Source organism: Procambarus clarkii, chromosome 79, assembly GCF_040958095.1.
Source record: "Procambarus clarkii isolate CNS0578487 chromosome 79, FALCON_Pclarkii_2.0, whole genome shotgun sequence".
Lineage (NCBI taxonomy): Eukaryota > Metazoa > Arthropoda > Malacostraca > Decapoda > Cambaridae > Procambarus > Procambarus clarkii.
Window position 1 is genome coordinate 14,292,374 of NC_091228.1, and position 11,699 is coordinate 14,304,072.

Below are 11,699 nucleotides of genomic sequence, written 5' to 3' on the forward strand. Positions count from 1 at the left end.
AGATTAATAATTCTAACACGAATTTTCTCAATCTTTCGTACATTTCGTTTCACTGTTGGAGGTAAATCAAAAATCAATTCTCCAAAATTCATTTTTATTTCTAGTCTGACGCGACACGAGCGCATTTCGTAAAACTTATTACATTTTCAAAGACTTTAGTTCACAAATACACAACTGAATAGAACTTACGCATCTCCGATTTTATATCTACATTTGAGTGAGGTGGAAGGGGTGATGTGGCATTAACACAAGACAGAACAAGATGTGGTATTAATAGGGTATTAATTTCATCAACACAAGACTGAACAAGAGTATTAATAGGGTATTAATTTCATCATCACAAGACAGAACACGAAACAATGGATATTGAATAGAAGTGTTTGTAGAAAGCCTATTGGTCCATATTTCTTGATGCTTCTATATTGGAGCGGAGTCTTGAGGTGGGTAGAATATAGTTGTGCAATAATTGGCTGTTGATTGCTGGTGTTGACTTCTTGATGTGTAGTGCCTCGCAAACGTCAAGCCGCCTGCTATCGCTGTATCTATCGATGATTTCTGTGTTGTTTACTAGGATTTCTCTGGCGATGGTTTGGTTGTGGGAAGAGATTATATGTTCCTTAATGGAGCCCTGTTGCTTATGCATCGTTAAACGCCTAGAAAGAGATGTTTTTGTCTTGCCTATATACTGGGTTTTTTGGAGCTTACAGTCCCCAAGAGGGCATTTGAAGGCATAGACGACGTTAGTCTCTTTTAAAGCGTTCTGTTGTGTGTCTGGAGAGTTTCTCATGAGTAGGCTGGCCGTTTTTCTGGTTTTATAGTAAATCGTCAGTTGTATCCTCTGATTTTTGTCTGTAGGGATAACGTTTCTATTAACAATATCTTTCAGGACCCTTTCCTCCGTTTTATGAGCTGTGGAAAAGAAGTTCCTGTAAAATAGTCTAATAGGGGGTATAGGTGTTGTGTTAGTTGTCTCTTCAGAGGTTGCATGGCTTTTCACTTTCCTTCTTATGATGTCTTCGACGAAACCATTGGAGAAGCCGTTTCACTTACGAGATGGAAAAGGATGGGAAGCTGCCCTTTCTAGATGTAACAGTCATGGAAAAGGGCGGAGGTTTCCACACTGCAGTCTACACTAAGGAAACAAACATAGGAATGTGCCTAAATGCCAACAGCGACTGCCCAGACAGGTACAAGAGGAGTGTTGTTAACACATATGTCGACCGTGCTCTCAGCCACAGCTCAGAATGGAAGCAAGTCGACGAAGAACTCTGTAGGGTAAGGCAGGTCCTAGTCAATAACGGCTTCTCCAATGGTTTCGTCGAAGACATCATAAGAAGTTCTTTTCAGTTGTGTATTTGTGAACTAAAGTCTTTGAAAATCTAATAAGTTTTACGAAACGCGCTCGTGTCACGTCAGACTAGAAATAAAAATGAATTTTGGAGAATTGATTTTTGATTTACCTCCAACAGTGAAACGAAATGTACGAAAGATTGAGAAAATTCGTGTTAGAATTATTAGTCTTACTTTTTCGGTCATATTTAATAATATATGTCTACAGGAAAGACTGCTACCAAAATATACATATATATATATATATATATATATATATATATATATATATATATATATATATATATATATATATATATATATATATATATATATATATATATATATATGTATATGTATATATATGTATATATATATATATATATATATATATATATATATATATATATATATATATATATATATATATATATATATATATATATGTATATGTCGTACCTAGTAGCCAGAACTCACTTGTCAGCCTACTATGCAAGACCCGATTTGCCTAATAAGCCAAGTTTTCATGAATTAATGTTTTTTCGACTACCTAACCTACCTAACCTAACCTAACCTAACTTTTTCGGCTACCTAACCTAACGTAACCTATAAAGATAGGTTAGATTAGGTTAGGTAGGGTTGGTTAGGTTCGGTCATATATCTTCGTTAATTTTAACTCCAATAAAATAAAATTGACCTCATACATAATGAAATGGGTAGCTTTATCATTTCATAAGAAAAAAATTAGAGAAAATATATTAATTCAGGAAAACTTGGCTTATTTGGCAAATTGGGCCTTGCATAGTAGGCTGAGAAGTGAGTTCTGGCTACTAGGTACGACATATACATATATATATATATATATATATATATATATATATATATATATATATATATATATATATATATATATATATATATATATGTATATATGTATATATGTATATATATATATATATATATATATATATATATATATATATACATATATATATATATGTATTTATATATATATATATATGTCGTACCTAATAGCCAGAACGCACTTCTCAGCCTACTATTCAAGGCCCGATTTGCCTAATAAGCCAAGTTTTCATGAATTAATGTTTTTTCGTCTACCTAACCTACCTAACCTAACCTAACCTAGCTTTTTTTGGCTACCTAACCTAACCTTACCTATAAATATAGGTTAGGTTAGGTTAGGTAGGGTTGGTTAGGTTCGGTCATATATCTACGTTAATTTTAACTCCAATAAAAAAAAATTGACCTCATACATAGAGAAAAGGGTTGCTTTATCATTTCATAAGAAAAAAATTATAGTAAATATATTAATTCAGGAAAACTTGGCTTATTAGGCAAATCGGGCCTTGAATAGTAGGCTGAGAAGTGAGTTCTGGCTACTCGGTACGACATATATATATATATATATATATATATATATATATATATATATATATATATATATATATATATATATATATATATATATATATATATATATATATATATTGTGACGGTAAAGTGTTGGAGTGTTGATGTTTGGCAGTCCTCCAATGGCAGGGGCAATGCCTTGTCACACTTACAAAAAAAAGACACTGCTTGCCTGTTTGTCTGTGGTAAGGTAATGGGAAGACACACAAAACACAAAATATAAACAATGAAATTTTAATTACTTTAGAAAACAAGATATGAACAAAGACAATCCCTTGGGTTACGTAAAATTCAAAACAAGTCAACAAACAAAACAACATGAATAATTAATGAATGTAAAATTTACTCTAAAACAAAATGAAGTGCAAGTCAATAATGATAATAATCAGGTGATGAGAATACTGGCTTAAGCTACCACTTCCCTTAGTACACGACAGCCAGAGCTTAGTCTACCAGAGAGAGATGTCAACTCCTAAGAGCACAGAGATATTCTGACCAGTACGGCGTGTGCTTGCCCAGACGTCGACTCAGGTGGGGGGCGTGAGTGCAGGTGCGGTCGGCGACACACCAGCCAATCAGGAGCAGGCAGGCGGAGAATGGGTAGTTTGCTCTTTGACGGCGGGTGGTGGAGCCGGCGTGTCGGGTGGTGCAAGGTACGCTTTGCTTCCTGGGCAAAACGTTTGGCGATACTGGTGGACGTATCTTCAATATAGTATTTTGTACTTGTAACATGACGTGAATGATATAGGGAAGAGCAGACTCAATCTCTCTTCAAAGAGATTATCGTCACAACTCTCCCCCCGAAGCCTGCGGTTCCGGAAGAAGTTACGTCTTCATGTGGTAGAGTGATAGGTGGAGTTGCCTCTACTTCATAGACTCTGGAGAGGGCGTCGGCTATGATGTTGTCAGAACCTTTGTTGTAGAGATCTCCAGGTTGAATTTCTGCAGTTATCAAGCCCATCGTAGAAGACGTTGAGTGAGGAATTGGGCTTGCTGCAGGAAGTGTAGGGTGTTGTGGTCCGTGTTGATGGTGGTAGACCGAGCACTTTTCACGTATTGTTTGAAGTGCTGCAAGTTCAGGACGAAGAGTAGCTCCCTGTCGATTGTGCTGTAGTTCCCTGTAGCTGTGGTCGTTAACAGGTATATTCTCCTCGCCTCGTTGTTGCATTAGGTCACCCCCGATGCCGGTACCACTGGCGTCGACATGGAGGACGAAAGGCTTGGTGATATCTGACGAGGTGAGAATAGGATTAGAATATGGCAACGGAGCACTATTATGGTCCTGAAAATGGTTATGAAGATCAGTTAGGATTTCCGAATTGAAAAGCGCTGACTCAGTGTCAGGGCTTTCGGGAGGAGAAGCAGGGAAGGTCTCATTGTGGATGTATGGACTTTTAAAGGAAGAATATGTTATCAATACAGTAGGAGGAGTACCGTTATATAGCTTCAGGAGGTTGACGTGGCACAACTGGGTCTTCCGCCGCTTATCTGGAGTCTCTAGAACGTAGTTGTGGTTGTTACTGCGCTCCTTGATGTGGTAGGGTCCTGAAAACCTGTTTTGCAAGGGAGAACCTGGGATAGGGAAATAGGCAAGCACGAAGTCTCCCGGTTAAAATTTCCTTACTTTGCTGTTATGGTCGTAATGAGTCTTCATCCTCTCCTGTGCTTTCAATAGATTATCCTTAGCAAAGTTATGCACCCTCTCTAGAATGTGTTGTAGGTTTTGAAGAAACTGGGGCACATTCTGATGCTCACTGAAGGTGGCATCACGTAGAGAGTCTTTAAAAGCTTTGAGAGGAGTACGGCACTTACGTCCGTAGAGCATCTCATAAGGAGATACTCCTAGAGACTCATTGGGAAGACTTCTAAATATACACATTATTAAATCTATTTGCTTATCCCAATCCTTAAAGGTTTCATTGCAAAACTTCTTCAGGAGTGCTTTAATAGTCTGATGACTACGCTCAAGAGAACCCTGTGAAGCAGGATGATAGGGGCTGGACAATACCTGTGTGATGTTGAACTCTTCCAGTGTCCTCTTGAAGAGATCACTGGTGAAGTTGGTGCCACAGTCGCTCTGAACCTCCCTTGGAAATCCAAACTGGGTGAAGATCTTCAATAAGTGTTTTACAACCGTAGCAGCCGTAATGTTCTTTACTGGAACTGCTATGGGGAATCTGGTGGTAGGACACAGGATGGTTAGTATATAGGCGTTACCAGAACTGGTCAGAGGTAAAGGACCAACACAGTCTATAATAAGTCTGTGGAAAGGTTCCGCAGGCACCTGAATGGGAGTCAGTGGTGCTCTGGGGATAGAGATGTTCGGTTTACCTGCCATCTGACATGTATGACACTGTTTGACACTATTTACCATACCTGGCCAGTAGTAGTCTTGACGGATTCCGTGGTAGGTCTCGTTAAATCCGTAGTGCGAGAGTGCTCCATGAGCCAGGTGTAGAATAGTGGGCCACAGGCTGGCAGGAATCACTAGTTGTTCGACGTTGGCCCAATCGTCCTCCTCCTTCAGTTTACTGGGTCTGTATCAGCGGTAGAGCAACTCGTTCTCTAGGAAGAACCCAGGAATACTGTCAGGTTAAGTCTCAGCCTGGAAGAATAATGGTGTCAAGGTAAGATCTTCCCTCTGTAACTTACGGAACTCCAACGTGGTCAGATTCGGGGGTAGTTTCTGAGGGTCTTGAGGGACAGCAGTAGCAGTAGAGTCAGCTGGCTGTGGTCGGGCAGCTTGTGCACGGGTGGTCACTAAAACCGGAGGAGAAACTTCATCACTCTCTTGAACCTTTGTTGGAACATTCTCAAAGATGGGATTATCCATTACAGAGGTACACACCTGTGGTTTGTCCATGACGATCAGGTTGGTCGGTTGCAGGTCTTCTGCCAAGTCGTTGCCCAGGAGGAGTTACACTCCAGGCATGGGAAAAGGCTTTTCCCTGATGGCGACTTGGACTTCACCGGTCACGAAGGGACAATCCAGGTGGACTCTGGCGAGTGGATAAGGAGTGGTAGCAGTGAGGTCAGTGATGAAGACGGTTTCCCCGGTGTAGGCGATATTGGGCACAGCCGATTTCAAAATAATTGATTGAAGAGCCGCTGTGTCCCTCAAGATCTTCAGTTTGAAACGTCCCTCCGGATCTGAACCGTTGGTAGAGACAGTTCCAGGATACAGGTGGTTACTGAAGAGAGAAAGATCATTAACATGAACACCAACATTCATCACAGGCTTACCGGACTTAGGAGGAGTCTGTTTGGGTTTAGTGGATTCAGTATTACCTTTGTATTGAGACTTACCACATTTATCTATGGTATGTCCATAGAGTCTACAATACTTACAGTATAATTGCGAGCCAGCTTGATCGGTACTCACTTTCTCGTAACTGTACCAAGACTTCTTACTGGAAGGTGGTTCTGGTGTCAGCCGGTGGATGAGGCTGTAAGTGTCAGCCGACTTAGCACACTTTAGGTAGTCGGTCTCTTCTTTATCTGCTAAATATAAACGGACAGGAGGAGGCACACGCCTCAAGAATTCTTCAAGTAGCATGAGGTTGACGAGTTCTGCAAAGGTAGAGACATGTGCTGCTTCCAGCCATTTCATAAAATATCTCCTTTTGGTATTAGCAAATACTAGAAAGGTAGTGGTACTTGCCTTTAGGTGGTCACGGAATTTTCTTCGGTAGCTTTCGGTGGAGAGAAGGTAGGCGTCCAACACTGCTTGTTTCAGAGTCTGGTAGTCATTCTCAGACGCCAAAGTACTGAGTGTAATTGCAGCTCTACCTGTGAGATGTACTCTGAGAAGGGTAGCCCATTGGTAGGCAGGCCAACTAAGTTGATTAGCAAGGGTCTCAAAGGTGGTGAAAAATACGTCGACTTCTGTCTCTACGAATGGTGGCATTAACTTACTTGCATGTGAGATATTAAAACTTACTGGAAGACTGGCGGTAGCTTGCTGGCGTTGAGTGAGGTGCGTAGTTTCCAACGCGAATTCTTGTTGACGACATTCCATAGCCAGAGCAGCTTGTTGTTTGTCATGCTCGCGTTGCATCTCCAGGTGACGATGTTTTGCTTCTAGCTGTACTTGTTCACGCTCACGGAGTATTGCAATCTCACGTTCTTGTTCTTCTTTCCTCAAGGCAGCTTCTCGTTCCTTGAGGGCGATTTCTCGTTCCTTTATCTGTAGGGCTTCTTTTGCCAGGGTCGCTTCTCGGTCCTTTTCTTCCTTTCGTATGGCAGCTGCTTCCCTTTGCTGCTCTCGTTCGATCTTGGCAAGCTCTAGTTTGAGTTTCATCGTTGCCAAATCAGGTTTATCTGCAATAGAGTAAGTTTCGTGAGTTTCAGAGTCAATCTTACCTTCCTCTAAGAGATGATCCAGTAACAGGTTATGCAGTTCATTTTTGTTGGATCCATGGGAAACATCTAGTTGAAACTCATGTACAAGAGTTTGTAATTCGATCCTCTTGGCACGACTTAAGTTCCCTATTTCACCTGCTGGATCTGCACGGAAAGCTTGGAGACGAAACATGGTGAAATTAGCAAATAAATGCACAACGAATATACCCTCACATATACATACATATATGTATACATTGTATACATATACAATATGTTGTAATATGGTGAATGTCAGAAACAGGACAACGTGGCAACTGGTACCTATCCTGTGGAATCGTTAGCAATTAATGTTAATTTCAAGATGGTAAATGATTAATAAATCAAGATCGCAGGATATCTTGTACCCGGTACTCAATGTAAGAGGATAAGGGCAAGAAAATCCTACTAAGTAAGCGAAACTGAGTTTCTAAAACAAATGAAATATTTAATTGCCTCAAAAGTGAATTAGGTAGTCCAAGAATGTAGGCATACCTTGCCGAGTCTCTATAGGACATAAGCAAGTTTTTCCCACTGAAATGAAATATGATACTTACAGAATTAGCGAACTTTTGTGCTCTGAAAAAAGAAAGCTAATTCCCTACCTAGGTAAATATCATCTCTGACCGACGTGTAGGGGTGCGAGGTGTCAACTGGTGACTAGAACTGCTGCTGAGGTCCCAATTCAGCAACTAAAGTTCGTGCTAGAGGAACTATGGCCCTCTTTATCCTCCTACCGTCGGATTGCAGAAGATTAGGTGCTCTTGACCCAGGGACAGACCAATTGCAACCCAGATCTCATTAACGTATTACATCAGTAATTATGCAGAAAAGAATTATCCGTGATTAGTAATTTCTGTGGTGAATGCGAGAGACGGGTTGAGGGAGGGCGAAGACGCCATTGCGCACGAGGCATTCCTGGCGATGAGAGAGGTGAGACGCGTGGTAGTGACTGAAGAGATTTCCAACAAGAATTACGTTGCAACTCCACCAATAGTCACCAATTACCTCCGCACGTGTTCTACAGTGCCTTGCCAGTTAATAATGCGTCAACAATTGAAGCCACAGCCCGTAATTACGCGTGCACAGCAGTGGACGTCTGGGACTGGCAGACGCGGTTTCGGCAGACCTTAGTATTTGAAACGCTCATGTTAAGTACACCAATCTTCTTTGATGCATCACTCTGGGTTGTATATTTGTGGGTAGTCTGTCGTAACGAAGAATGAACAACAAACACACAACGTTAGTTGATTTTCTTCATTTATTTCCACTTTAATGAATACTTGAAATAATTCGTAGCCTAATAAAATGCTACTTAAATTTCTCTGATTGCAGTGTGTATACGAGGAGTCAAGTTGTTTCTCTTCATTCGTGATATTCACTTCGGGTTCTTTCTTTATTGGGATCCTGTGACCACAAAAACGAATTACGAAATGGAGTTACAGAAGTCGTCTTACAGCTAAGACACGAATTCCGTATAAATTTAGCTAAGATTATTACTGATTTCAATATAATTCATATAGCATCTTTACAGTAAATAATTTACTGCCAGAATTTATGACTTGGTAATTAAGGTGTTTGCTCTTACTGTTACTCAATAATTCATAATCTTTAATATTCATTATTTGAGGTATCATATCTTTGAATCTATTTTAGTTTAGATTTGCTATGTTACGAACTCGACAATGAACTAGTGACGAACCACACTGGTTCCTAGATATATATGAACTTCTAGAAATACCCCCCCCCCCAAATGTTGATAGTTGAGGCTTTGACTTTAATTAATTAATAATACAGTCTATTCATTATTTTCAAGTGATTATTCATTTAATTATTATCCATAGGCACTTGTTCTATAGTGTCAATCTAATAATCACCATTATTCCTTTTATTTCTTTCATTATTTTTTCCTCTTTTATATGTTCACTGTGCATGGTTGATTTGTAATATAATTTTATTGGAGGTGTTGTGCCCCCAAAGATACAAAGCCAGTGTTCTTAATGCTTATATTCGTTGAGCGCTTACCCACTGCTCTGAATGGAGCAACGTGAGTACAGAGTTTGAAAGAGTAACTCAGGTATTGGTTAACAACGGATATAGCAACGCGGAAATAAACGCTGCTATAAGAAGACACTTGGACCGTTGGTATAATCCAGAACCTAGAACAGAAACCACAACACCTCCAATAAAATTATATTACAAATCAACCATGCACAGTGAACATATAAAAGAGGAAAAAATAATGAAAGAAATAATCCGTAAAGGAGTAAAAAGCACTACTCCTAACCAAAACATAAACCTGATAATATTCTACAAAACCAAGAAGACTTCCGAACTCCTTATCAAAAACAGCCCGAAGCCGACGGAGAACCCTCTACAGCAGTCAAGCGTTGTATACATGTACACTTACCCCCACGAAGGATGAAACCTTCAATGTAAGTACATAGGTATGACGTCAGTAGTAGGGATGACATGCCAGAGGCTCCTTTTTTTTTTTGGGCAGAGGACCCCTGTGGACTGTACAGTCCAGCGGCTCCTTTTTTTTTTTTGGGCAGAGGACCCCTGTGGACTGTACAGTCCAGCGGCTCCTTTTTTTTGGGGCGGAAAGTTACTTGTGGGAGCCAGGGTTTTCAGGTAAATTTTGTCAGTCACAGATTTTAGAAGTAAGGATTTCTTATGATGAAAATAATTTCCGAGACTTAGAAGTTTGTTAAGGTCTTATGGGAGAAATTCAAATATCGTATGTAGCGCTTTAGGGTTTTCAGGAGAACTCTACGGACATATTTTACATGTTTTCAACTTACAAAAATCGTCTATGTAAGCCATAGTTTTCAGGTAAATTTAGAAAATCACCTGTGTGAGCCAGGGTTTTCAGGTCTCGTACCTCACACCCCCTCCCTTCCCCGTTACCTCGCAATCTCTCGCGTCACCTTTATTTACCTTACGCCCGGCCAGCCAGGTTACCTCTTATCTTATCTTCTCCATAATAATATCTGGACCGTCCCTCCACTCTCTCTCTCTCTCTCCTTTCATTCAGTTCAGCTATTTTCCAACAACGTATGTTTGCTCCTTTTCATTAAGCAAGTCAGTTTTACACAAATAAATCGTGTTAGTAAGCATGTTCTAGCTCACGTTCCCCCCGCCTTAGTCCCCTGTCGTATAATGAATACTATCATTCCAATCCCTCTAAAATTTAAAAATAATCATATTTCAAACGTATTTCAATAGAGTAATTTAGTTACCGAGCTCCAGCGCTTGTCCTCCGCCTTAGCTCTCTCTCGTATCTTCGTTAATACCTATTCAAATTCCCCGAAATTTCTACCCGCTGTATTTCAGACATAGTTTAGTAAATGCAAACAATTATCAAACTCTGGCTCTTGTCCCCAGCTTAGTTCATTTTTACAAGATCGTTAATACCTATTCAAATTCCCCGAAATTTCTACCCGCTGTATTTCAGACATAGTTTAGTAAATGCAAACAATTATCGAGCTCCAGCTCTCGTCCCCCACCTTAGTTCATTTGTACAAGATCGTTAGTAACAGATCAATTCCCCTGAAATTTTTTACCCTCTGTATTTTCAGGCTCCGTAAATAAGATCAAAACAGTTATCGAGCTCCAGCTCTCGTCCCCGCCTTAGTTCTCTTTCGTATCTTTTTAAATAACCCATCAATTTCCCTGAAATTTTTACCCTCTGAATTTCAGGCACCGTAAATAAGATCAAAATAGTTATCGAGCTCCAGCTCTCGTCCTCCACCTTAGTTCATTTTTCCCCGAAATTTAAAGCAGACATACTTCAAAGTTAGTAAATAAGATCAAGTCAGTTACTGAGCTCCAGCTCTCGTCCCCACCTTAGTTCTCTTTCGTATCTTTGTAAATAACCCATCAATTTCCCTGAAATTTTTACCCTCTGTATTTCAGACATAGTTTAGTAAATGCAAACAATTATCAAACTCTAGCTCTTGTCCCCAGCTTAGTTCATTTGTACAAGATCGTTAGTAACAGTCCAAATTCCCTGAATTTTTATCCCTCTGTATTTCAGACACAGTAAATAAGATCAAGTCCATTACCGAGCTCCAGCTCTCGTACCCCACATTACTCCCCTCGCGTGTCTTCAGTAATATCCTATCAAATTCCCTGAAATTTATACTCTCTGTATTTCGGACATAGTAAATAGGATCCAAACAATTATCAAGCTCCAGCTCTCGTCCTCCGCCTTAGTTCATTTATACAAGATCGTTAGTAACCCATCAATTTCCCGAAATTTAAAAGCAGACATACTTCAAAGTTAGTAAATAAGATCAAGTCAGTTATCGAGCTCCAGCTCTCGTCCCCACCTTAGTTCTCTTTCGTATCTTTGTAAATAACCCATCAATTTCCCTGAAATTTTTACCCTCTGTATTTCAGACATAGTAAATATGAAGTAAACAAATATAAAACTCTAGCTCTTGTCCTCCGTCCAAGTTCACTCATGTAAATTCATTAGTATCAGTCCAAATCCCCCTGAGATTTAAACACCCAACTACATTTTCAGACATAGTAAATAAAAACCAGTTCAGTTA